We start from the raw sequence: 27,771 nt of genomic DNA, 5'->3' as shown, positions 1-27,771 counted from the left end.
AGGTAATGTTGAGGAAACAGGGAGGCTGAAGGACTTTAACAGATTTGGAGATTGGGCAGAGAAGAAGCAAATAAAATAGAGTATCAGAAAGTGTACAGTCATGCACTTTGATGGAAAAAAATAAATGGTCAGACTGTTTTTTTAAATGGAGAGAAAATTGAAAATACCCAGATGCAAAAGGACCAGGGAGTCCTCTTGCAGGATAGCCTGAGGTAAACTTAGATGTTGAGTTAGTGGTGTAGAAGGCAAATGCAATTCATTTCAAGAGAACTAGAATATAAGAGCAGGGATGTGATGTTGAGGCTTTATAGGGCACTGTTGACACTGTGAGCTGTTTTAGGCTTCCCATTTAAGACAGGATGTGCAGACGTTGGAGAGGGTTCAGAGAAAGTTCACAAGGATGATTCCAGAAATGAAAGGGTTATCATATGAGAAAGCATTTGACAGTTTTTGGCCTGTAATCATTGGAATTTAGGAAAATGTGGGGGTTGGGAGATCTCGTTGTGGACTTCAGGAGGAATTCAGGGAAACACAACTCAGTCCTCATCGAGGGCTCACTAGTTGAGAGGGTAAAGAGGTTCAAATTTCTGGGTGTCTACATCTCCAAGGATCTGTTCTGGAGCCATCACATTGATGCAATCACAAAGAAGGCTCGCCAGCGGCTATACTTTGTTAGCTATCTGAGGAGATTCGGCATGTTACTGGAAACCCTTGTAAACTTCTACTGGTGTACCATGGAGACTATTCTGACTGGTTGCAACACAGCCTGGTGTGGAGGTGCCTACTCTCAAAACAAGAATAAACTGCAGAGGGTTGTGAACTTGGCCTGTGACATCACAGGCACCAGACTTCACTCCATTGAGGACATCTACATGAGGCAGTGTCTTAAACAAACATACTCTATCCTCAAAGACACCACCACCACCCAGGCCATGCTTTCTTCAATTTGCTACCATCAGAAAAAAAGGTTCAGGAGCCTAAAGATGAGCACTCAATGGCACAAAGACAGCTTCTTCCCCACTGCCATCAGATTCCTGAATAATCAACCATTTTATGAACCAAAGACATTGTCCTACTCTCATGCACCATTATTATTATTGATTTTCTTCTTTCAGTGATGTAGTAAGATGCCACAAAACATCAAATTTCATGACTTGTTCATGACAATAAATTCTGGTTCGGAATATTTTGAATGTTTAAAGTCATGGACAGAGTAGATGTAGAAAGGTTGTTTCCCATGGTGGGAAAGTCTAGGTCAAGAGGGCACAATTTCAAGATTGAAGGGTGCCCACTTAGAACAGAGATGTGTAGGAATGTTTTTTTTTCAGCTAGGGGTGGTAAATGTGTGGAATTTGTTTCCACAGGAAGTTGTGGAAGCCAGGTCACAGGCAGAGATTAATATGTTCTTGATTAGCCAGGGCATTTAAGATTATGAAGAGAAAGCTGGGCAGTGGGGCTGAGTGGGAAAATGGATCAGCTCATGATTAAATAGTGGGGCAGGCTCCATGGGCTAAATGGCCTATTTCTGTTTCTATGTCTTATGGTCTAATGGACAGGGACCTCATCTAGGATTGGTAAACGAGGGAGAGGTGAAGCATGATGGACAGAAGCAGTGAATTTTCAGATACTAGTCAAAGGGAAAGAGAGGCAAGAAAGATAAAGGAGTCAAGTGGAGGAAGATGAGTCATACAGGGTGAGGTGGGAGATTAGACCATAAAGTAATTAGACATAGGAATGGATTAGGCCATTCTGCCCATCACTTTCACCCCACCATTCCATTATGGCTTACATTATCCTCCATTCACATTTTCCTGCCTTCTTCCTGTAACCCTTGATTCCCTTCCTAATCAACCACCTTACCTTAAATATCCCCAATGATACCCTCCACAACAGTCTGTGGAAACTATTTCCATTGATTCACTGTCCTCTAGGTCAGGAAATACCTCCTTATCTCTGTTCTGAAGGAACATTTTGTATTCTGAGACTGTCCCCTCTGATCCTACACTCCCCCCCCACCTTCCCTATATCCAGGCCTTTCAGTATTTGATAGATCTCAATGCAATCCCCACCTCATTCCTCTAAATTCCAACAAGTATATTTCCAGAGCCATCAAACACTACAATAGCTTCATTATACTTGGGATCATTCTAGTGATCCTCCTCTGGAGCCTCTCTCATGCCAATACATCCTTCCTTGGGTAAGGAACCAAAAACTACTCATAATATTCCAAGGGCTGTTTGACTAATGCCTTATTAAGCCTCAACATTACATCTCTGCTGTTAAACCTTTTCAGTCTTGACATGAATACTAGCATTTTATTTGCCTCCCTTACCACCAACTCTACCTGCAAGTTAACCTTTTGTTAATTTTGCAGGACTCCAAAGATAAGAAGGCAAAGGCTGCCAGGAACTTGCTTAACCCTTGAGTAGAAGATATTAGGTTGTTTTCTGCCTGACTGGGGCTATTGCGGTGTGGCCACTGCCATGCAGACTGAAATCAATGAACTGGGAAGTCAGTATGCCTTCTTGTTTGTTTTGGCAGTACACCAGGCATTGCATTCATGTTCCAAATCATCTGAATGCTTCACATAAATACGTTTTTTTTTTCAAACTAAGCAATGAATCAATGTATCTTTTATGCCATGGTACACATTCCATGTAATTGAGAACATCTGACCCTATATGTGATCAAAATATGACTTAGTTTCCTAAATCCTTTTTACTTTAACAAACAAATTAACATCACTTCACTACAAAGAGATGGGTCAGACCTCTGTGCAGTCAGTTGTCAGTTGTGTTGAAATGTTTGATCATTACTGAGGCAGGTGTTTTTGTACAACTGCTCACTGGGTAGAATTTATTCTTTAGTGGAACTGAATCTCACAGCATATTCTAAGAACTTTAGAAAATTCTTTCCTTATTTTCTATTTTCTTAAAGGTCAGGGAAAAGATTACTGAGAAATTGGATTTCATTGCTCCTTGGTACACTAACCATGTGGTGCATATAGGATCAAAGTCCCAATTGGACATTGATTATGAAAATATGAAGAAAATATCTGGTGGCACAGTGGTGCAGCTTGTCAAGCCACTGCCTCACAATGCCAGAGACAAGAGTTGAATCCCCACTCCAGCCACTGCCTGACTAGAGTTTGTACATTCCCCCTTTAACAGTGCAGGTTTCTCTAGGAGCTCCAGTTTCCTCTGACATCCCAAAAATGTGTAGGTTAGCGCATTAATTGACACCAATAAATGATCTTTAATTTGTAGGTGAATGGTAGAACCTGGAGGAATTGATGGAAATATGGGAAGAATAAAATAAAAATGTGATAAATGCAGAATCAGTTTAAACATTTGGTTGATGGCCAATGCAAACTTGATGGGCTGAAGGTTCTCTTTCCATGAAGTATCTTAGTGTAACGATTGAAATTGGTTAAAATTATGTTAAATTGGCCACATAAAAAGGATATCATGGAAGTAAGAGAAAACAAGAGGAAGCAATTGCATCTGCATATGGGCACTCCCCTCCCCACCACCCTGTGGCAATGGATGGACCCAATTGTATCCCTGCCTCTGATCAAAGGGGAAATGTGCTTGTCAGGATCAATGAAAGTCAATTTCGCCTAAAAGCAAAGGAGGAAATGTGCGGTGGAAATTGGTTGAAGAGCTCAGGCCAATTTTCTTCTGGGTGTAATATCATCTGGAAATTGTAGCTAACACAGTTTCATTCAGGTAAACCTACTTATGTGCAATTTGCACATTAAAAATGGGTGCTGTTGGTTCCTGTACCTCTATTCTGATTATTTTGGAATCTAGGTACAGAATCAATTGGCACCCATTTCGGGGGCATGGTTAGCATAGCGATTAGCAAAATATGGTTATATCACCAGGGGTTGTAGGTCAATTAGGTGCAATTGGGTGGTACAGGCTTGTGGGCCAGAAGGGCCTGTTACCGTGCAGTAGGTCAAAATTAAAAAAAAATTAAATTCTACAAAGCACATGTGAAAAATAAATTATTCAGTTCCATCGGTCACTTTCATTGCAATATCAATCTGCTACATTGCTTGATTCTTTTAATCTGCTTCTCAATAGTTAATCATTTCATTTTCAAACAAAATGATCAAGTGACAGAAAGAGAGCAGGAGAGACTTCACTGAATTGAGCTGCTTCGGCCTGGTTGCTCCTCCAATGTGCTGTTTAATAAATTGAGGGCTATCAACTTCAAGGATGCAGCCAAAGTTATATGACATTTCAATGAAATTTTCGAAGAGCCCTTAACAAAAATAGGCTCATCAGTTTAACATCTTTTTTTTCAAACCAATCAAATGAGTATTTAGCATGGGTAAATCTGTAGAAATTCACAGTCATCATTGCTTAAATTTAATTTAAATTAAAAAAAAAATTTAAATGTAATTTAAAAAAAAACATTTAGACATACAGAACAATAACAGGCCATTTCGGCCCACGGGCCCGTGCCGCCCAATTTAAACCCAATTAACTGATACCTCCAGTATATTTTGAATGGTGGGACGAAACCAGACCTCCCAGGGAAAACCCATGCAGATATGGGGAGAATGTACAAACTCTTTACAGACTACACTGGATTCGAACCTCAGTTCCAATTGCTGGTGCTGTAAAAGCATTGTGCTAATCGCGGTCATGGTTAAAAACCTTTTTATTTTCTTCCTCCTCTTTTTCTCACATTTACCTTGTAAATTTAAGCTTGTGCGAGAATTAAGTGCTCATTCATCCCCTGAAATGTTCCCCCTCTACCCCATTACCCTTGAGGGTGAGTGACAGTCAGCTTTGATTCAGCCAACACTTGGTGTCTATAACTTATTCCTTCTCAGTGGATATAAAATCAAGACCAATTTTAAGCAATTTTTTTCACATCTGCTAGACTAGATCACTTCAAAAATTTGCCCAGAAATTGAACCAGATAGACACATTAATTATAATTTCAATGAAAGATAAAATGCTATGGAAAACCAGGGACTTTCACTGAGTCTGTGATTTTCCCTCCAGGTGCTCTGAGCATTAAAGTGCAAACAAATGGAGGCCTCCAGCCATCGCTCACTCATACCAAAACAAGGCTTTGGCACACTTGAAAAGGCCAACATGCTGTCCAGCAGGTCGCAATCCTGGAATCCTCTTTGGAGACGTACTTGTTAAAGTAGTGTAGACGTCTAGCTTTGCTGAATCAGTGTGCACACCATCTATTTACAACCACCTAACTCATTTATAAGACCATAAAATATAGGAGCAGAGATAGGTTATTCAGAGTCTGTTTCACCATTTAATCATGAGCTGATCCATTTTTCCACTCAGCCCCACTGCCTGGCTTTCTTTCTCCCCATAACCTTTGATGCCATGGTTAATCAAGAACCATCTCTTTTTCTTTTTTTTCGATTAGGTGGAATTTTATAATAATTTTTTTAATTTTTTTGAATATTTCAGTTTGAGGAGATGAGAACATATGAATTAATTGTGGTATAATGCAATATGTATAGCATATCATGTCATACAGTGATTTTATTTTCCTTCCCTTTTTGATTATGTTCTCCCATTCTCCTCATGTACTGTTTACCTATAATATGATTAATAAAAAGATTGGAAAAGAAAGAAAGAACCTATCAACCTCTGTCTTAAATACTTGGCCTCCACAACCTCCTGTGGCAACAAATTCCACAGATTTACCAACCCTCTGGCTGAAGAAATTATTTTTTATTTCTGTTCTAAGTGGATGCCCTTCAATCATGAAGTTATGCCCTCTGGTCCCAGACTCTCCTACCATGGGAAACAACCTTTCTGTCCATCTTCTCTGACAATCTACTCTGCTCATGCCTTTCAACATTTGAAATGTTTCAATGAGGACACGCTCCCCCCGCCTCCACCCATTCTCTTAAATTCCAATGAATACAGGCCAAGAGCAGTCAAACACTCCTCATTGAGGAATGGTCTAATGGTATAATTAATTGCAGGTCTGTGCTGCAAGCTATCACTGATCTTGGTGATGCAATGCTATTCGTTTAATCCTTTGCTGAGGAACAGCAAGTGTTGCAAATTGCTATCGTGGAACTGCTTAGGAATACATAGGACAGAGACGCAAAAGATAGCAGTTGCTGAATCGGAGGCAAAACATAATCAGTTGGACAGCATCAGTGAGAGAAAAGCAATTGTGACATTTCAGATGTAAAGGTACACATAAAATGGTTTGCAACCAACATTTTAGTTTCCATTTAACTCAATCTCTTGACCACCCATTCAAGAATAGCAGAGTCTTGTTAAATCTAACCCAAATAATTATTATTCATCTGATATTCAAGGCCCAGTCTACAGTAGACCAGTGAACATAATCAAATTGATGATATTTTCACCCATTCACATGACTGTATAGTACAGCAGTAATCCTAAATTAGTAGTCAGGAACTGATACCAGTCGTAATATCCCATCCAACTATCCCAGCTCAAGAGAAAGCAAATCACTTTAAATTCAACCTTCTTGTCAGAGAACTTACTACTCTCGATTCACCCTGACCTACATATCCCACCTGATTGTACTCTCCATCAATGTACCAGAAGGATAACATGAAGAAGATGGAAATCAAGTGTTAAATCTGGCCCACACCAATATCCTGAGAGGTGAAATTCCTCCACAAATCTCAAGAACAAATGTAACAATGTATTTTGATGGAAATATATGATTAAGGCTGTAAAAAGACAGTGAACAATTTTATTTTTTGTAAATAATTTATTGTGATTAAAGTTTATTTTTTGGAAAAGAAAAACTAAATCCAAGACTTCCTAGGCTATGGGGATTACTATATTTAAAGGTCGTTCTCCCAGAACCATGATTAAATAACTATTCCTGATATTCCGTCCCAGCTGTCACCAACCAAATGAAATTAATATTGACTTCTCCAGTTTCTGTTACTCTCCTCCCTTTCTTTTCCTCCTTTCCGCCAGCTCCCCACTTCCTTTCCTTCCTTCTCCTCTCAAAGAGTTACCCTTCGTAGCCCTCTGCCCTCTCCTCCGATCACCTTTCAGCTTTTTTCTCTTCTACCCTCCCAACTATATTCACCTATTACCTCTTATCTGTTAGCCTGAGCTCAGCCCCCTTCCCCATCCTCCCTCCTTTCTCCTCCCCAACCCTGTCACCCAGCTTGTCTATCAGACAACTACCTTTTTTTTTCACATTCCTGAAAAAATTAACTGCCTTTTATTTCCTATGGATATTGTGCGACCATTGCACTAGATCCTGGCATGTCCAGACTTTCTTATTTACCTGACTAACAATTGTACACCTTTTGTATTATGTCCTGAGTTAACAGCAACCTATGTAGTGTGAAGAATACTGTTTTGTTTTGCAGAGTGGATTGATCATGGATCAGCAATGCTCCTAGTTGCAGCAGATCTGTCCCTGTTCTGGTCATATTCGATGCTAGGTTTGACGAGATATTAAAAAAAAAAATTGTTTGGATCAGAGATTTGCTGGCATAAAGCAATAAATCACATCATATGTTATTAAGAACTGAACGCTATTTTGTCAGCAAAATTGCAGTATATTTTTGACATGCCAGACTGAGAGTGTAGGTTCATAACACACACATAGGGAACAGGATCATAAACATGATTCAGTAAAGATACAGTGCTACAAAGCTCCTACAATATTTAGAAAGGTTTATTAGAAGGAGAATCAGTAGGCTCACTGTGCACTGTCCAGTTTCCCCATGGTTCTTGTCTCTGTCCAAATCACCCTAGTAATGAGTTTTATACTGACCATGCAAGCCTCTTCAAGTTGCTTCGACATTGTGTTGAGCCCAATGTGGATACTCAAGGTATCTCATTCAGCTGTCTGCAGACCAAAAGCATTAAACATTCTCTCGAGTGAGCACTCACAAAACTAATTCCCAAGCCTTATTTAAATCAAGAGGGGCCATAAGGGATAAAGCCAAGAAAAGGCAGTGAAGATCACTTGAGAAACAGTGTTTGCAGCATCATTTGTGTAACTCTGCACTGGCAGAATCATTATCAACCCATTAAAAAAAAATCATATTTACAATTGTATCATCAAGTTAAACGAATCGGATTTGAAGCTCAAGAGACTGGGCTCAAAAGGTAAAAGCTGTAAACATTTCATTTGCTTAGACTGAACTCTGGAGAAATTCTCAGGAGAAACCTGGAGTCTGTCTGTGAAATATCAGTGTTGGATCTACTGCGTTGCCACACTTCTCAGACCTACGCTTCCAAGTGACCAAAGACCAGCATTATGCATGACAAGGTCCTGTCATGCAGGAAGTCATACAAGAGGAGAAGGTTTAGGAATTGAAGAAGTAAACTCTCATGGCTGAAGGTGCAGCTGCCAACAGTAGGAAAAAGGGTGAAATGCTAAAAAGGCCGGAGTTAGCGAAAGTCGGAATTTGCAAGTCTGGCTATGTTGTAAGATTGCCTCCACATCCAACACATATCCTCCACAGTTTCCGCCACATACAACATGATCTCACTACCAGACACATGTTCCTCTCTCTTCCCCTCTCAACTTTCTGCAGGGACCACTCCCTCTAGGACACCTTTGATTTTACTTGTGAATCTGCACAGGTCATTTTCTCCATCCAGTGCTCCCGCTGTGACCTCCTCTGCAACAGAGAGAGTAGAAGATGATTTCTTTGAGCACTTTCACTTTTATTCGCTGAAATAACAGGGCCCGCCAGTTGCCAGCCATTTTGATTCCACACACTATTCCCAGACCAACACGTCTATCCATGGTCTCAAGCACTGCCAAAACCAAGTCTGCTCGCAAATTGGAGAAAGAACACCTAATATTCCATAAGGCTCCTCTCCAATCAGATGGTATTAACATTGAGTTTTCCAGTTTCTGTTAAACTTGCCAAGTCTCTCTCTTTCACTTTCTTTCTGTGTCCTTTCCTTCAGCACCCCACCCCTTCCATTCCCTCTTGTATCAGAGAGCTACCCTTCCTCCTTTCATTTCTCATTTTTCTTTTCTATCCTCCCACCCATATCGAACCATGGCCTCTTACCTGTTAGCCTATGCTCCTCCCCCTGCCTCTTCCTCCCTCCCCTCCTCTCCAGGGCCAACTAGTTTCTGCAGTGATCGGGGAGGGGAGAGAGGGGCCACTGCCAGGGCCTGGGGTGGAGAAGTGGGAGGGGGATGAGAGGACGCTGCCATGAGGGGGAGAGACGGGGCCACAATTGGGGGGAGTGAGGTCAATGTTGTGGGGGGGTGGTGCCATGATCAGTGGGAGAGGGGTCGCTGCCGCGGATGAGAGAGAGAGAAGAGGGGTCGCTGCCGTGGAGGAGAGAGACGGGGGTTCCGCTGCCGCAGTTAGAGAGATTGGCTGCTGCGGGGGAGAAGGAGAGGAGAGGGGTCGTCTGCCGCAGGTGCGAGAGAGAGGAGGGTTCCACTGCCACGGTTAGAGAGAGGTGAGGGGTCGGCTGCCACGGGGGCAGAGAGGTCAGCTGCTGTGGGTTGGGGGGGCGTGATTGATGGTGGGAGGGAGACTGACAGTTGGTGGGGTGGATGGGAGGGACTAGTTTGCTTACTTTACCATTGCGGGGGCGAAATCCCCCTTAAATTGCCAGGTTGGTGATTTACTGGGGCTATCCCCCCCCTCAGCTTAAAAGGTGCTGGAGGCACCTTTGCCCCACTTATTGAACCTGGGTCCCAGGAGGGCTACCCGGATGCTGCAGCTTAAAAGCAGCTAATGTTATACCTGACGACAGTATTTTAATGGCTTTGCAGTGCTGCTTCCAGTAGTGGGGAGACTATTTTAAAGTACAATAAGTTGGGTTTCCTTCCTTCAATAAAGGAACTTCTGTTGCTCCCTTGACATTTGTTATTTGCCTTGATAAGATGCAATGGAAAGACCTACAGATGCTATATTTGCTAAAAGGATGGGATTTTGCAGCTTGGTGGGGAGAAATAGGACAATGATTGATTGGGAAATACTGTCATTGGAAACCAGGGTTCACTAACATTTGCAGTGTTGATGGCAGTGGTGAATGCAAGTGAGCTCAAGAAATGTAAGCAGACTCAGCCAGTTGTGCTGCATTAAAAACAAGTTAAAATGTACCTGAGGCCAACCAATATAATCCGGGCGGATTATACACATCATAGTGATGTGGGCATATTTGAGAAGAGGAAGTCAATATTGTGATGTGTCTTCTATTGTGATAAAGAAACTTGGGTTCTTTTGTATTACTTATATTTTATTAGCATCCATTTTGTGCATGCGGGTTTATCGGGTGCTTCAGGGGTGGGGCGATGGCAGACCGAGAGTGGGGGCGTGGGGTCCCCCAAAGTGTAGGTTTGAAACTGACACTGAAAGTCTAATCCCAGCAACACTGGGGCGCACAATTGGGAAAGGATGAATAATTTGAAATGGGTGACCGTTACCCCTGTACTTCTAGCGTGGTGATGCAATAACCCTTTATCCCGGTCGAGTGCGACCTCGTCCCTAATGAGATCCTCTGGGTAGTGGGGATAATGTCAAGTCCGCAACAGAGGGCCAGATCTGGCTGGATAAAACTGTCAGTTGACCCAGAGTCAAATAAGCAATTGATGTAGTGTCCATGCACTTTAATCAGATCCATTGCTTTAGTGAGGGGATGAGAGCATTGCTGATTTAGTGTTATTGAAGCAGCCACTGATCCTGTTGACAGGGGAGTTCTGCATGTTGACGTCACGCAACGGGATGACGTCATGCCACGGGATGACATCATAGGCGCAGTCAGCGCTGGAGGAGCAGGTTGGAGGTATTCCCGGAGGTCCTGTTGTGGTGGCGTCGGTGGATGAATGGTAAGTAGTGGGGGTTGTTGCTCGCGGTTGGCAGTGGGTAGGTCATCAGTCGCGGCGGTCGGGCCCCAGCGTCGTCAGTGATGGACGCTAGGGTGAGTACTTGGTTAGCTGCGGCGGGTGCCCAGTCGGTCGCGGTGGCCGCACCGGCAGTGGCGTGGGCAGCGGCAGCAGGGGAGCGAGCAGCAGTAGCGGTAGCGTCGTATCTCGGGGGGTGGTAGGGTAGAAGGGCACTCTACTCACATCAGAACGTGGGGTCCAGTCCCTAGAGAACTCATTTGACTTTAAGGCTGCATCCTCCATTGTGATTGCAATCCAGGCCACGTCCTCTAGTTTTGCTCACCCTTGTTCGAGCAAGCGCAGTTTCACTTCGTTCGATCGGAGCCCAGCCACATAGGCATCCCAGATGAGATCATTTGTGATCTCTGCAGCAGTTACAGTCCTTGCCCAACGACTTGACTACTTGTAAATATGCCCTGCTGGACTCACCGGGCTGTTGCTTCCTCGACGCAAGCACGAGCCGGGCATGAACTCTGTTCATTGGTTGATCGTACAGTTCTTTCAGTACCTTTATGGCTGCGGTGCAAATGGTCTCATCCTGGATGTTCTCGTAGACTCTCAAGGACACCATAGACAGCAATGCTGTTAGACGCTGGTTATCCTCCTCCACCTCAATGAGCCTTAGGAAGTTTTCAAAGTTTATCAGCCAGAACTTAAAGGCTTTGAAAGCTGTAGCTGACTGTGGGTCGATGTCAAGTTTTTCTGGCTGAGTCAGATGCTCCATCCCTTTTAAAAAAAATTCTTTTTGCTAATAAAATTGTAGAGCTCGTCGAAAGAACCAAAGACTTGTTGATTCAAACCAAGGCTTTTATTAGCAAAAGACAGGAGCTCTTCACAGGTGGCCGACCAGTCTGGAATGATCTGACCCGGCTAGGGACACAACCCTTTAAGGCTCAGACAGTAGGCGTGGCTAAGCTCTCAGCCAATCGCTGTAAGCACAGTCATTACACTCTAGATACTGTAACTATATACATTGGTGATAGGTCCGTACTATCACAGTCTTCTATTGTGATAAAGAAACTTGGGTTCTTTTGTATTACTTATATTTTATTAGCAACTCACGACCTCATGGGATACATCCATTTTGTGCATCTGATCTGAGGTGGGACCTTCCATCTCCAGTGCCCTCTAGTGGCCAATAGGATCACCAACACCCAATCACCATATCCCCTTTCCTTAAGATGTGCAATCTAGCAACATTACATGGCAATACAGTATTCAATTTCAATTTAAAGTTAAACACAAACATCAACAGCACAAACATTTTAAGTGTGTAGTTCTTTTTATTTTAGAAATTCAGCCTGTTGGGTGCTTTGGTAATGCATGTGGATCTTCTCAACACAGGAGGATGTGTCAGCTCCACTGGTCCACTACTGACTAGCACTGGATGGTGTTTCCTCTGCTGCTGTGCATGCTGGATCCTCTGCATTTGTTTGTTCTTGCAGCATCACTTGCATTTTCAGCAGGCTCATTTGATTCCTCCTCAGTATTTGGCCCATCCTCTGTTCTGACAGTGAAGGATCTTGGATTTACTTCCTCCAGAACAGTGGCCTTCTTGACCCACGTGTTGGAATCTCCAAGTCTCACTGTGTTGTGTTGTGCCAGTGGCCCTAAGCTTCTCACTGACCTTTAATAGTTTGCTTTTTATATCCTTTGCAGATACTTTTGTTTTGGTTTGACATCTCTGTTGTTGTTTGGGTCTGCAGAGTAAGGAAGTGTGGTACATAGTCTACGTCTCATCAGCAGCTCAGCGGGTGACATGCCGTGTTCAAGTGATGAAGCTTGATAACTTAACAGAGCTCGATAAGGATCTGAGCCACTGCCTTGTGCTTCCTTGTGCTTTAACTATGTGAACTCCTTTCTCTGCGTTCCCCTCGGAGATGCCGAGGACTTGAAGTCACATGTCAAAAATCATGCTCTTCTGCAAAGTTCTGGAGTTCTTTGCTACTGTAGCATGGTCCATTGTCACTGTAGACATTTAGAAGAATTCCATGTCTTGCAAAGATCCACTTCATGTATCTGATTACACAGACAGCAGACATGTTGGGAAGCAACATAGAGAGTCAATATCCAGCAGGCAATTCTTTTCATCCAGATAGAACAGGTCAGTCCCAACATTCTATCATAGCTCCTCTGGTAATTCAGTTGTGGTCATGGGTTCCTTTGGCTGCTTTGCGTGATATTTCAAACAGGTCTCACAGCTTGAAACCATCCTGTCAATATCAGCATTTATCCCTGGCCAATAAACAGCAGTTCTGACCATCCTCTTGCATTTTTCCATTTCAAGGTGCCCCTCATTCACCCTTTTCAGCATCACTTGTCTCAGTGATTGAGGAATGACAATTCTGCTCTGTCTGAGTAGAAGCCCATTGACAACACTCAGCTCAGCTCTGATGTTGTAGTATGAGCTGACATTCACTTCTAGGTCATTCTTCATTCAGACTCTTGATGACCTTCTGTAGAACTGTGTCCTTTTCTGTTTCAGCTGCGATCTGCTTGGATTTCATGTCGGATACAGGAAAAGATGCAGTGATCTGATTCACTCTGCGTCGTTGCCCTGGATAATGCATCAGCAAACACAATAAATTTCCAAGGCGTGTACACCAATTCAAAGTCATAAAGTTGTAGCTTCATCATCAGTCTTTGGATTCGTGGCAACATCTTACTGAGGTTTTTCTTGATTATGGCAAATAATGGCTTGTGGTATTTCTCTGCCATGAATGTTGGTAGATCATACATATCACTGTGGCTTCCCATCTTCTCCCACTGCCTGAAGTAGAACAGCACCTACTTCCATCCTTTGAACCATCTGTAGATATTTTTGTCCTTCTGGATGGGTCAAAGAATGTCAAAAGCACCAGTTCTATAGTTAAAATGGTCTTCAGTCATCCCCATTTTCCTTGTGGTTGGCCGTTCACTTGAATTCACATTTGCCATGTAACAACTCCCTCAGGTAGATTGTTTTGGAAAAAAAAATGTTTGGCATGAATTTATTAATGATATTGATCATTCCAAGCACTCTCAATATACCCTTTTTGTCTGTGGGTATGGGCATCTCTAGAATTGCTTTCACCCTACCTCCAACAGCCTATCTCCCAGAAAGGTGATTCCCTTCACAGCAAACTGACATTTTTCTCTGTTTAGTTTTAATACATACTTCTGGATGCATTGTAGCACTCCTGTTGCTCCTATGTGGATTCCCATAGAATAATGTCATCCATGTACATGCCTTCTATGATGTGCTCCATTGTCCTATGGAACACTTCAGTAGCTAAGGAAATTCCAAAAGGCATCCTCAGACAGGAGTATTGTCCAAACAGTGCATTGAATGTGTAGTATTTTGTGCTATCTTCTTGCAGTTTTAATTGCCAGAATCCCTGGGATGCATCCAATTTGGTGAAAAACTTTGTACCAGCCATCTCACTTGTAATTTCATCCCTGGTTGAAATTTGATTATGTTCCCTCTTTATATTGACATTCATGTCTTTTGGGTCCATGCACATGTCCAATGGCTTGCAAATACAGCATGAATCCTTGTTTGAACAACCACCACTCATGGTTGACATTTCCAGTCCAATTAACAGTGTCAGGTGGCTTCACACTTTCCATGTCTCCTGCTAATACCCACTCCTGGTTCCATGTGATGTTTTTTCCTATTGTGATAAAGAAACTTGGGCTCTTTTGTATTACTTATATTTTATTATCAACTCACATCATTGTGGGACTCATCCATTTTGTGCATTTCAATCAAAGTGGGTCCTTTTATCTCTATCACCCTCTAGTGGTGAGGAGGATCACTAACACCCAATCACCACAAATATAATGGCTGCTGAAAGAGCTGAAAACATTTGAGATATTGCTGAGTTTACTTGTGCCACAGATATAGACGAGGCCTTGTGAAATGCTGGAGGACATTTCAGTCTGACAGTGTGAATTCTGCTTGAAGTACTTTTGGTTTAATGATGATGGGAGCTTAATGTCATAGACATAAGTACAATGTACAAATGCATTAAAATTCTTGCTTGCTGCAGCTACACAAGTACTTAAAATATACCAAAAACAGCAAGTATAACTGAAATTACTACGAGGAAAAGAAAATAAATACTGTATGAAAGTATAGATAAATATTCACAATTGCAGCTGTGCAGAAAAATGTGGCATTACAATGGAGCAGAAAACCAAGTATGAAAGGAAATGATTGGCTGAACCTTCAGTTTGAAGACACTGGCAATTTCTAAATCCTTTCAGATTGGGGATCATAGGATTAGTTAGTCTGCAGGCTGCGAGTAGGAGAATTCTGAAACCTATGTGCATTTAGTGCTCGTGGCAACATGCAGAATCGGAACCAGTATGAAGATGGCATTTATACGTATGTAGTGATATGACCACCAGCATACTGCAGGGGGCGATCTCTATACCTGCAGGAAGACCCCCCCCCAGGGGACTGATTCCACCTGGCCAGCTGTCAATCTGCCGACCTGAATATAGACCTGAGCTGGCCCCTCCTGAGCCAGTCACAGGGGAGCCACCACAGCATGAACTGCTGTTCAGACTTTTATCTCAATAAAGCCTGTTGTACAGTCTTTTGAGATTTTTGCTTGCTTGCTGCTACCTCAGCACACCACAGCTTGTGAGGAAGTTTTGCTCAGGGTAAACTTCTAGGAAAATGGAGGCACTGTTGTTTCAGACACTGACATTAGTTGAGAGATGATGAAGGATGTTTGCTTTTAATTGTTACTTGCACTGATGAGCAGGCACATCTCGGAGCCCAGAGGCATTCCATAAAGATATTGTCATATTTACTTGTTTGCAGAATGTGAGTGTCACAGAGCTAGGAAGAATTACTTTCTTGGAAGACTTCAGAGTTTTTCTTTTGCAGTTGTAATACATGAGAGTGCTGAAGGAACTCAGTAGCTCTTGCAGCATCCATGGAAAGCAATAGGCAGTCGACGTTTCGGGCCTGAGTCCTTCTTCCGGAATGCCAGAGAGCAGGCAAACAGATGAATAAGGTGGTGAGACCCAATCTTCTGGCCTGAAACCTGTCCGAGGATGCTGCATGACCTGCTGAGTTTCTCCAACACTTTTTTATATTGATGTGGCTCTCCAGCATCTTTTCACTCCTTGGTTACCACCTCTGTTTTGCAATTGCATGATTACTGTTGCCAAAACTACTTTTTATTCCAGATTGATTTAAAATCCCCAAAGACTGGGGTGGGATTTAAACTCTTGATTCAGGATCAATGTATAAGAAACTGCATATTCGTCCAGTTACTTAACAGTGGTGTTAATGTTCCCCTGTCAAGACAGCAGATAGATTGAAGCAGGAGTAGAGGCAGACAATGTTATAAAGATGCAAAAAAGCAGGCCTTGTCATTGACAAGATTTAGATTTGGGGGATTGAACCCAATTTGTAATTATTCTGGTTCAGCCTAAGATAATATATCGTCCATGCATGTGAGTGCTTTTCGTCTTTGGTTGAAGGAGACACCTGCCTGTAAACTTCCCTGAATATAATAAGAATAGATTGTAGTTAAACTAATGCAAGAAATCAGACAAGAAGTCTGGCCACAAGGAAGGGCCAGGAAAGATGTTGGAGTGTTAATGGTGGGCATAAACCATGTTTAAATTATTGCTAACATGTTCATCATATTGAATCAGGGACTTCCTGTGCTTCTGGGGACAAACTACAGCAGTGACTGGACAGACAACATACCTTTGGTTTGCCTTCCCAGCTGGGAAACATAGAGCAATCCATGTAAATGCAGTGATGAGTGACAAGAAGATGCCACAATGCTGGCCTGCTCCAGGAAGGTGGGTGCAATGGCTCATTAATGGACTACAGAACCATGTGTTAATCCATCCAAGCTTGGCATGGTTGTCCTTCAGACACTGATCCATTGCATATTCAGAGACGAGTGCCAAAAATAGGACCACACCCATCCAGCCTCTGCTAGGAGATGATGTGGCTATTTGTAGAGCCTCCACTGACACCCAGATAACTCATTCACCACCAACTAAGCACAACACCAGGAACTGATCTCTCTGTATGTTTAAATTATTGCTAACATGTTCATCATATTGAATCAGGGACTTCCTGTGCTTCTGGAAACAAACTACAGCAGTGACCGGACAGACAACATATCTTTGGTTTGCCTTCCTACACTGTGGCTACTCAACTTTGCCTATTTGTTATATTGCTCAAAATATATTTTCATAAATTAAATAGCTAAATGTAAACAAAATAACGTACAAGAGTAAACTGAACAAATTATTTATACATGAAAAATATTCAGCTTGTGTACAGACATCCCATATCAGTATGTGTGCAGACTTTTTAACTTTCCTTTTAAACTATGCAAGGATTAGGAGCACTGGAGTGGCAAGATAAGAAAAACAGCACAGAGCTAGTTGCTGAATAATGGCATTAGCAAAATGCTATTGGATCTCACTGACTTACTCAATAGTTCAATTGTAGTTTATGATTTTAACAGAACAAATATGTAAAAATGCTTTTGAAATGGTGAAATCAGAGAAATCTTAGTACTGTATAATTTTTCACGTTTTTTTTTCCCGGTGTGAGAGTAGCAAACTCCAGAGGACATCTGTACAAAGTGAGGTGAAGAAAGTTTAGGGGAGATGTCAGGGGTAGGTTTTTTTACACAGAATAGTGGGTGTCTGGAATGCATTGCTAGGGGTGGTGGTGGAGGCTGGAATAATAGGGAGATTTAAAAGACTCTTTGACAGGCACATGGATGAAAGAAAAAAATAGTGGGTTATGGGGTAGGGAATGTTTAGTTTTTTTAATAGGTCGGCACAGCATCATGGGCCAAAGAGCCTGTACTGTGCTGTTTTGTTCCATGTTCTATATTCGACAAGGAATGTTCATGTGAGGTGTTGCATTTTGGGTAGTCTAATGTGGGTAGGACCTGCACAGAGGATGGCAGGGATCTGGGGTGTGTTGTAGAGGAGAGGGATCTAGAACATGTATATCGTTTCTTGAAAGTGGTGCCACAGGTAGATAGGGTGGTCAAAAAGGCTTTTGACACATTGGCCTTCATTCATCAAAATAATGAATTTAAAAGTTGGGAAAATGTGTTACAGTTGTATAAGAAGTTGATGATGCCCCATTTGGAGATCTGTGTTCTCTTTTGGTCAGTGTGCTGCAGGTAAAATGTGGCCAATCTGGAGAGGGTGTAGAGAAGATTTATGAGGATGTTGCCAGGTCTTGGGAACCTGAGCTGTAAGGGAGAGTTTGAGCAAACTTGGACTTTATTCCTTGGAGTGCAGGAAGATGAAGGGTGAACTCATGAGAGGAATCGATCAGGTGAATGCAGAGAATCTTTTGTCCAGAGTAGGGGAATGGGTAACCGGAGGACATAAGTTGAAGGTGAAGGGGAGAGATTTAACAGGAACATGAGGTGAACATTTTCACACAGAGGGTGGTGGGTATATGGAATTGGCTGCCAGAGGAGGTGGTTGAGGCAGGTCCTATTGCGATGCTTAAGGAAAATTTGGACAGATACATGGATAGGATAGATTTAGAGGGATATTGTCCAAACACACGTAGGTGGGATTAGTGTAGGTGGATCATTTGGTCAACACAGGCAAGTTGGACTGAAGGGCCTGTTTCCACACTGTATGGTTCTGTTTCTATTATTTTTCACAAATACTATTATCTTCAGTCCAATTTCTTCACATTTATGTGAATAAGAATACATTTTATTTGGGCAATGAAACATTCCCTGGTAGACAATAATGATCTTTACTGCAAAACTGAGTATAGAAGTACACAAAGTGATGGAGAAACTCAGCAGAAATAAAATATAATTTTGGTGCTGAGCCCTTCATCAGGTGAGGGGGAGAGAGGGAAGGGGAGGAAAAGGGGGGGGGGGGAGGAACACAGGCTAACAGGTAAGAGGTATTAGGTGGTTAGAGGTGGGAGGGTAGAAGAGAAAAAGCTGAGAAGTGATAGGAGGAGAGGGCAGAGGGATAAGTAAGATGGCTCTCTGGAGAAAGAAGGGAAGGGGAAGGTGAGCAAGAGTAAAGGAGATAGAGGGATGAGTAAAAGAGAGAGACCAGGAGCAAGGGTTAATGGAAATCAGAGAAGCCAATATTGATGCCATCTGGTAGGAGACTATTAAGATGGAATATAAGGTGTTGTACCCATAATTTAGGAGTGGCTTCAACTTGGTAGTACACAAGGTATGGATAGACGTGTTAGTGTGGAAATGGGGTGTGGAATTGAAGTGGCTGGCCATTAGGAGGTCCTTGCTGTTGCCACAGACATATGTACTGCTGTTGTTTTCCCACCTCAATAAGAATGATGCCTGAATTTCTGACATGTGCCTCGATGCTCCTGATCTGTTGTACTTTCGTAGAAAGCATTAGTTATCTCAATTCAATGCAAAAAATTCACATTAATCTCAACCACAAAGAATGCCGAAAGCCTTTCTGATGGTTTTTAGTGGTCATTGTGAGTACACTTTATGAATCTGATTTCATTAGGAAATAAGTAAGAACTAAAAGAAGAAGGCCTTTGAGCCCACTCTGCTATTGGAAATACAATTGCAATCCTAATCTCTCAAATGATTGTGGAATATACTTGGCTAATCGTGTAATCTCTCTAATCTCTCATCTGATCCTTAATTACTCTGGTTCCCATTGTGCCCATCTCAACCTAAAATATACTGAGTGTTCATATGGCTCCAAGCTAGAAATTTTCAAAGATTTGCAGCTGTGTAAAAAGAATTTCTCCTCTTCTCTGTTCTAATTGGGTGTTCCCTTATTCTGTATGCATCTTACTCTAACCCCTCCACTTTAGGAAATCCGTCTCACAGTCACCATGCATTCTTCCAAATCTCCATGAAAGTTAATCTTCATCTTTCCCTAAAGGACAAAATGCTCATCCTAGGAATCAATCAAATGAATCTCTGCTGTATTTGCTGCAAGGCAAGTATATATTTGCTGTGGTGAGAAGATCTAAATTCCATGCTGATTCCATCTGTGCCCTCACCAATTCCTTACACAGCCTCAGCAAGACTCATTTATTCCAAGTACTCATATACTCCAAGTACTCCAAACTCCTGGCAATGAAGGTTTACATGTCATTTGCGTACTTTGTCTGCATATTCACTTTTCATGTCTTATACACCATCTTAATCAAACAAGGAGTCACACAGAGGACTTCAGATGTTGGAAACAGCAGCAAAAAAAAATACCCACTAGAAGAACTCAATGGTTCAAGCAACATTAGTGGGAGAATACGAAAGGTCAATATTTTGGGTTGGAACCCTTCAACGACACAAAGTGTTTATTCCAGGACAGTGATTCTCAACCTATTTTTTCCACTCACATACCACCTTAAGTAATCTCTTACTAGCCACAAAGCACCAACGGCATCCAAAAAAAAGGCTGAGAACCGTTGTCCCTGGAATCAATCTAATGAATCTCTTTTACATTTACTTCAACACAAGACCAGCTGGAGTCTTGATGAAGGATTCCAACCTAAGCTGATTGTTGACTTCAGAGGTTTGCAACCTAGTGATCACTGGGGATCAGAGGTGGAGAGTGCAAGCAGATTTAAGTTCTTAAGAGTCACTATCTTGGAGGATCTTTCCTAGACCCAACACACTAATGGTATCATGAAGATGATACTGTGTACAGTTTTGGTCACCAAATTATAGGAAAGATATAAACAAAATAGAGAGAGTGCAGAGAAGGTTCACGAGAATGTTGATAGGATTTCAGGGTCTGAGTTACAGGGAAAGGTTGTGCAGACTGGGGTTTTTTTCTCTGGAGCGTAGAAGATTGAGAGGGGACTTGATAGAGGTGTTTAAGATTTTAAAAGGGACAGACAGAGTAAATGTGGATAGGCTTTTTCAATTAAGAAAGGGGGAGATTCAAACTAGAGGACATGGTTTAAGATTGAAGGGGGAAAATTATAAGGGGAACATGAGGGGAAATTTCTTTACGCAGAGGATGGTGGGGATGTGGAATGAGCTTCCGGCAGACGTGGTCGAGGCGGGATCATTGGTTACATTTAAGGAAAGACTGGATCGTTACATGGATAGGAGGGGACTAGAGGGGTATGGACCGGGTGCTGGTTAGTGGGACTAGGAGGGTGGGGATTTGCTACGGCATGGACTAGTAGGGCCGAACTGGCCTGTTCTGTGCTGTAAGTGGTTATATGGTTATATGGTTAAGAAAACACATCAGCACCTCTACTTCCTCAGGAGTTCACTGAGGTTTGGTTATGACATCAGAAACCCAAGCAAATTTCTACAATGTGTGGTGGAAAGTGTGCTGACCATTGCATTATGGTCTGGTATAGGGACTCCAATACCCCCGAGCATAAGGCCCTCCAAAAGGTAGTGGACATAGGCCAGGAGATCATAGGCAAAACCCTCCCCACCATTGAGAACATCTACAGGGAATGCTCCTGTTGGAGAGCAGCAGCCATCATCAATGGCCCGCACCACCCAGCACACACTCTTTTCTTGCTGATGCCATCAGGGAAGAGATAGCTGGCACAAAACTGGCACCACTAGGTTCAGGAACAGGTGCTACCCCTCCACCATTAGTCTCCTCAACAACAGTCTCAATCAGGGACTCATTTAAGGACTCTTACTTGTGTACTTTTTTTATTCTTTCTGTATTGCACAGTTTGTTTACATTCGTTAACTGTTTACAGTTCTTTATTTGTTGCCTGTATACACAGTGCAGTTTTTTTTACTACCAATAAGTGATAATTCTGCCTCACCTACAGAAAAAGAATCTCAGGGTTGGATGAGATATCATGTATGTACTCTGACAATACATCTGAAATCTAAAATGTCTGCAATTTCTTTTCTCCCACTGATGCTGCTTAACCCCTGAGTTCCTCCAGCAGACTGTTTCTTAATCAAATGAGGACTGGCTGACAGTTAGACATAGAATATGGAGTCATTCAGCACAGTCTATGCCGACCAAGTTCGCATTCTGAGCTAGTCCCATTTACCTGCATTTGGTCCATATCCTTCTAAGCTCTTCCTATCCGTAAGTGACCAAATTTCTTTTGAATATTAAAATTGGGCCTGCTTCCACAGTTTCTATTGGCAGCTCATTCCAGATATGGACCAGCAGCTGAGTGAAAAAAAATGTCTCTCAGATCCCTCTTAAATCTCTCCCCTCCCACCTTTAACCAATGATCACATTACTATTAATATTGGACAAACCATTTTGATAAGAAAAGCATTTTGTGCATGAATATTACAATTAAATGATTATGTCATTGCTTAAAGTAAGTTATTAAGGAGTATGATGTGATTGTTAGATTGGCATTAATGATATATATTACCTGAAATTTGAAAACTGTGGAGAAATTTTTCTGGTTATTATGTAAATTTTTAAAAATCCTTTAAGTCATTTGTTAAAATATTGAAATAATAACTTCAGCCTGGTAGATAGATGCAGATTAAAATAGTTCAATATTCTCAGACACTCATGATTTAATTTTGTAGCTTTTAAAAGAGATAGATAAGCACCATCTGTTTTAAGTTGGATACAGATTGGAATATTTGTGAGTGGCATCCGTCAGTCGTGGTCGACCATGAGTATGCGCCTAAAGCAAAGCTGGAGTGGCCTCTCCAGGGCACAAGCCAGGGCAGAGTTGATATGGAGATCTGTCTGTTGCCCATGCAGCGGGATATCCCTCTCCATGCTAATGACATAAATAAAGGAACAATGAAAGTCGATAATGTTTGGTGCCACCAGCACCATAGGAATTGCCTTGTCTGTGCTGGGTACAGCAGTCAGCCACTTTCTGATTCCAGATTTTTCCTCAGGGTTTAATCCCAAAGCCTTTCCCATGAACGGGTATAGCCACAAGGCAGCGGAGGTTTGAAATCGGAGTTTTCCCTCTCCTCTATGGGTCACCATCCATGATTAACAAGTCTTATCTGCCCGGAGCAACTGGTTTCAAAGCACCAGCAGCCTGCCTTTGTCCCTTTTTCTGTCAGTGAGAACAGCTCCATGGGATATTAAGAACTATGCCACATGTGAAGGCCAGGAGCTGGACTTGGTTGTCAGAGGTTGTTTGAGGTGCATGCCATGATGAACATTTGTGTAGCAGTGGGAGCTTGACCCCACTTCCACCCTTCGGCTACAACAACCTTTAGAATCTAGAATGGAATAATGGTGTGGTACTTTCATGATGTGCATTCAATTCCACAAACACTGGGCATGGTCAAGACAACAATTTGCATAGATTCATTGTTTGCAACATGCGGTTAGAGATGGATTGTCAAATTTTATGTCATTTCTCCTACTTTACATTCATCAGAGCTTTATGCCCTGCCCCTAATAAGTGACAGGGGCTGTAACCTATTTCACACTCACAGTCAATATTGTGTCGGGAACTGTGATCTCCTCCAGAAATGCTGAGTGTAAGGTTTTCCAGTTGTTGTGATCTCCTAAGTCACAGATAAAGATATATCAGAATTCTTATCTGCTCCAGATTGGGACATAATAATGTGTCAGGAGCTGTAATCAGATAATAACTCACCAGTGCTGATCTACTAAAGAGCACAAACAAAGATGTCTGTAAACTACTGGGATCACAGACAATAATATATGGTGCTACTCTGGAAATGTGGTTGCTGTTATATCAGAACCTCTGATATTTTTATATGTCTATTGAATTTTCCTCGAACGAGTATTTTAGAATGTGTGATTTCAAATTCTATTTAGGTTTAACAAAATCAATAATGACATTTCAACTTCTACTTTCATTATTACATGGATGTTTTCATCTTTATTTAGAACTGAGCAATGATTAAACTCTTAATTTATAAGTTGGTTCATGTTCTCTCTGTGAGATTTCTTGGCATGATTGGCTGTTCACCCAACTTCAACCAATCATCGTGGCCAGGTGCCAGGTATTCCAGTGAACTGACTCCTAACAAAAGTGGGTATATTTACACAGTGACCATTGGGTCCCACTGGATGGGGAACAATTCCATTGAATGGAAACTCTTGCCTTTAGTTTTACAATGGATTTCCATTCGAATAGGAGGGGGTGGTGGTGGGGTAGAGGCAGGTAAATACATTGGAGAAACATAAAAACAGATTTGGTAGAACACGACCATTCAGTCCAAAAGAGTAGAGTTTCCTGAGACGTCAATCCTCTCTTCTCTTTCCACTTTGAGCTGTGTTTGGCCTCCCACATGGTCCAAAAATGCCCAATGTAAGCTCCAGAAACAGCATCTCATCTTGCAGCTGGAGCTTGCATGATGCATAGCAAATACCACAATTTATCTCTTTTCTTCCTCCCTTCATAGATGTTGCTGGATATTTAAATTTCAAGTACATCATTTGTTTCATTTCTGTCTCCAACCACCTTGATTTTTACCATGACAACTGTGCTCTGCACCCAATTACAGATCTTTCCTCCGCTTTAAAGCACATTAATAAAGGGCCATTGACCTGAAATTGTGACTCTTTCTATCAGCACAGATACAACCTGACCAGCCCCCCTTTTCTGTTTTTATTCTAGTGTTCAGAGTAGTGTTGAGCACTAGAATCATAAATCACGTTCATTTGAGTGAAAACAGATGGACTCTGCTAGTTTTATTGCACTGTTGATGTGGACTTTGCATTAGCAATGGGAATGAAACTACCAGTGTTTGCTGCTATTACTATGTGAAGCTGTGAACAACTTTAACACTGCAGCATAAGCATAACTAAATGGAGACAGCAGAAAGGTGTTGGCAGTGATCCAGCACAACACATTCACAGGCCACGTTGTTTGTAGCCTTCTCCCACAAGCAAATAAGCCTGAAATCATTTCAACTGTCATGAATGTGAGGTATTTACGAATTACCCTGCCTAATGTATTCAGAAAATGTTATGCTTAAGTTACACAAAAGATTTTACAAAGCCAAAATTCCTACTTGGTGAATTATCTGGCCCGAACACATTAATTTTTATACAATTGAGCATTTAAGAATAAGCCATTTTGATTTTTATTCAATTAGAACAATTGATCTAATTGTTCAAATTTCTAACTTCAATCAAATTTCTAACTTCATCATTATGTTAATGATCCAATCTTTATTTAGCACAGGGCAGCATTTAAACTGTTAAGTACAAATTGTTTCCTTGGTTTTCTCTCTGTGAGATTTGTTAATATGGTTGGCTATACAGCCCATTTGAACCCATCAAACCTGTTGGGTGACAGAGATCCTTTTGAATTCATTCCGAACAAGAGCAGATTTTTCATTACAGAGTCTACATGATCCATTAGAAGCAGAAATTTGCTTGTGACAGAACATTTGGTGTTACAGTAGTTTTAAAACAGGCCTTCAACCCCATTTCAACAATTTCCTGTGAGATGATTCCATTAAAATTAGGCATAACTGTCAGATTAATAATAATTACAAGGATGCCCAATAAATAGTCTTTCCAGTTATTTAGTCCTTTTTCAGCTTAGGATTCAAAACTATTTCACAGGCAATTCAAATTGTTTAACTTTAGCCTTTGTTATTTGTGACGACTTTTTTGTTCATTATTTTTCAGAGGCTTTAGTTGGCAAGTTAAGGATTTATTGTTTATTCCTAATTTTCCTTGAAACGTTGATGATATATATATATAAAACCATTGTGGTCCTAATTATGAAGAGATTCACTCAGTGCTATTGGATCTATACAATGAAGGTACAGCGAAAAGAGTATAACTCCAATTTTCTGAAATCGGATTCTCCAAAATACTCATTTATCTGAAATTTTTGGAGAAATCTCCCAAAAATATCAGAAATGTGAGGATTTCTGAAACAATCAATAGTCCTCATTTATCCAAAAATCATTTAATCTCCCAAAAATATCAGATAAATAAGGATTTTTGAAACAATTAAAATTTATCCAAATTTATTTTGGCGCCAAACTCATTTCACAGCGTGAAAAAAAATTTAAACCCAGCATGCTCGTGTGCATGTCTGAGTCGCCACTTTGATTCCGACGGAGCATTCAATGGTTTTGCGATGGCAAAAGGCCTGCAGATAGCACTGTGATTGTGAGTAGAATTTCAAGTGTTTGATGTTTGGCAATTTATCTTACGGTATTTTGTTCAGGTTGTTTTTTGATGAGAATTAAACATTGTTTCATCCTTAAAAAGCCTTCCCTTGTCATTTGTTGTTGTTTAAACACTTACAATTGATTTGCTGTTGCTACTGGGCTGTTTTTAAAAAAATGACCAGTTCTCCATGTTACGAACTAACCAACCCCATCAGTAGTAACTCAAGAACAGCAATGAAAAATTTGCCAATCATAAATTCAAAATAATAGTTTTTATTAAACTATTAACCACATAACAGTTCTCACTTAACTCTGAACTTACTTAACTCTAAGCTTAAACCCCACTATGCACAAATGTAATTGTATAAATGTGTGAGAGTATTAAAGTCTGAACTATTTCAGTTTAAACTTGAGTCTGAAAAATTGGTTTTAAGGCCTAGTATTTTAAAGTCTTGTTGAACTTGAAGGTCTATTAAACTGTAGTTCAGAAGTGATTACAAAACATCAAGTTCTTTTAAATTCTTGCTTAAAGCAGTAATGAAGTATTTGTTAACACTAATTCAGTCCTTAGACTGTTCAAACTCACAAATCTTGCTGCGTTGTTCCCCCAGGAAGAAATTTCTTCTTAAACTCTTACACTGGTTTTCTACACTCCCTCTTAGCTTCTTAAGAGTTCTGGGGCTTCTTTCCACAATGAGGCTTCCCTCTAATAACAAAAAGAGTGGTTATGCTTACTTTAAAGCCACTTAGAACAGAACCTCCTCCTTCTCCAGAGAAGTTTCTTCTTCTTCTTCTGGTCTAAAGATGCCTCTGTATTTGGAGAGAGAGATATATTATATATATATATATATATATATATATATATATAAATATATATACATGTACATTCACCCATAAAATCATATGAAATTACATCACCAATGGGGGTCAGTCTTAATTCCTGGAAAACACGTGATCAGTTATTGGAATTTTAAACAGTTGCCAACCACAGTTTCTTGTAAACCATGTGATCTTCTAATTCTGGCTTGCATACCTCACGACTCTGAAAGTTGACCTCAGTTCTGTTTCAAGACCTTAATTATATCACTCAAATAGTTCTGAGTTTCATTTCTCTTGTTCAAGAGGCCTTAATTGCTTTTAAGAACCACACCTGGTACTTGAGTTTCAATTAAGAATAATTCTGTTCCATTATGGTATTATTCTTCCAGACACTGCAACTCCAAACTGACACTTTGATCTGAGTGCAATGATGTCTTTGCAAACATGCTGTGGCCTGTGTGTAACCCTGTCACCAACTTCACTTCATTACTTAAGACATATTTATAAGAAATATAGCTTAACCTTAACCTAAATAATACTATTAACACAAATCCATTACATCCGGGAAGAAAAACATTTATCTGACATAGGCGCGGTCTTGACCATTCCGGATAATCAGAGTCATCGTGTATTTACAAGTCAGGATATTCTGTGATTTGGAGAGGAATATACACGAATGCAATAATATAGTGGCTTGCTGGTCTGCTTCAATCTCTAGTCCTCGTTGATGGTAAAGGTTGCAGGGTTGTCCTCTTGAAAACGTGTCAATAAATTGTTACCCTAGTCAATCTGTTTCAGAAGACACACAAGAGATTACAGATGCAGAAATCTTGAGCACAATGCAAACTACTGGAGGAACTCAGGAGGCCAAAACGTAATTGAAGGTTTTGGGCTGAAATATTAACAACTCTTTTTCTCCCACTGATTCTGCTTGACCGGCTGAGTTCCTCCAGCAAACTGCTTTATATCTTCTTTTATACTTTGCAATTTATCTGCTAAGATGTTAAAATGATAAGGTGCTCTTATATGGGTTTTT

The 27,771-nt window shown here is 41.2% G+C and overlaps 1 long non-coding RNA gene across 1 annotated transcript in view; it reads right to left on the bottom strand.

Annotated features, from left to right (window-relative positions):
* LOC138761828 (uncharacterized) overlaps positions 1–26,731 on the bottom strand; it is a 47,689-nt gene extending 20,958 nt beyond the window's left edge. Inside the window, exons 1-2 of the long non-coding RNA XR_011356539.1 lie at positions 26,652–26,731; positions 23,245–23,318 (exon numbers count right to left, since the gene is read on the bottom strand). This is a non-coding gene — a long non-coding RNA (uncharacterized lncRNA). The remainder of the gene's footprint in view (positions 1–23,244; positions 23,319–26,651) is intronic.
* Between the last annotated feature and the right edge of the window lie 1,040 nt (positions 26,732–27,771).

Source organism: Narcine bancroftii, chromosome 4, assembly GCF_036971445.1.
Source record: "Narcine bancroftii isolate sNarBan1 chromosome 4, sNarBan1.hap1, whole genome shotgun sequence".
Lineage (NCBI taxonomy): Eukaryota > Metazoa > Chordata > Chondrichthyes > Torpediniformes > Narcinidae > Narcine > Narcine bancroftii.
Note: the sequence above shows the minus strand (reverse complement) of the source record. Positions and strands in the feature narration are given on the sequence as shown.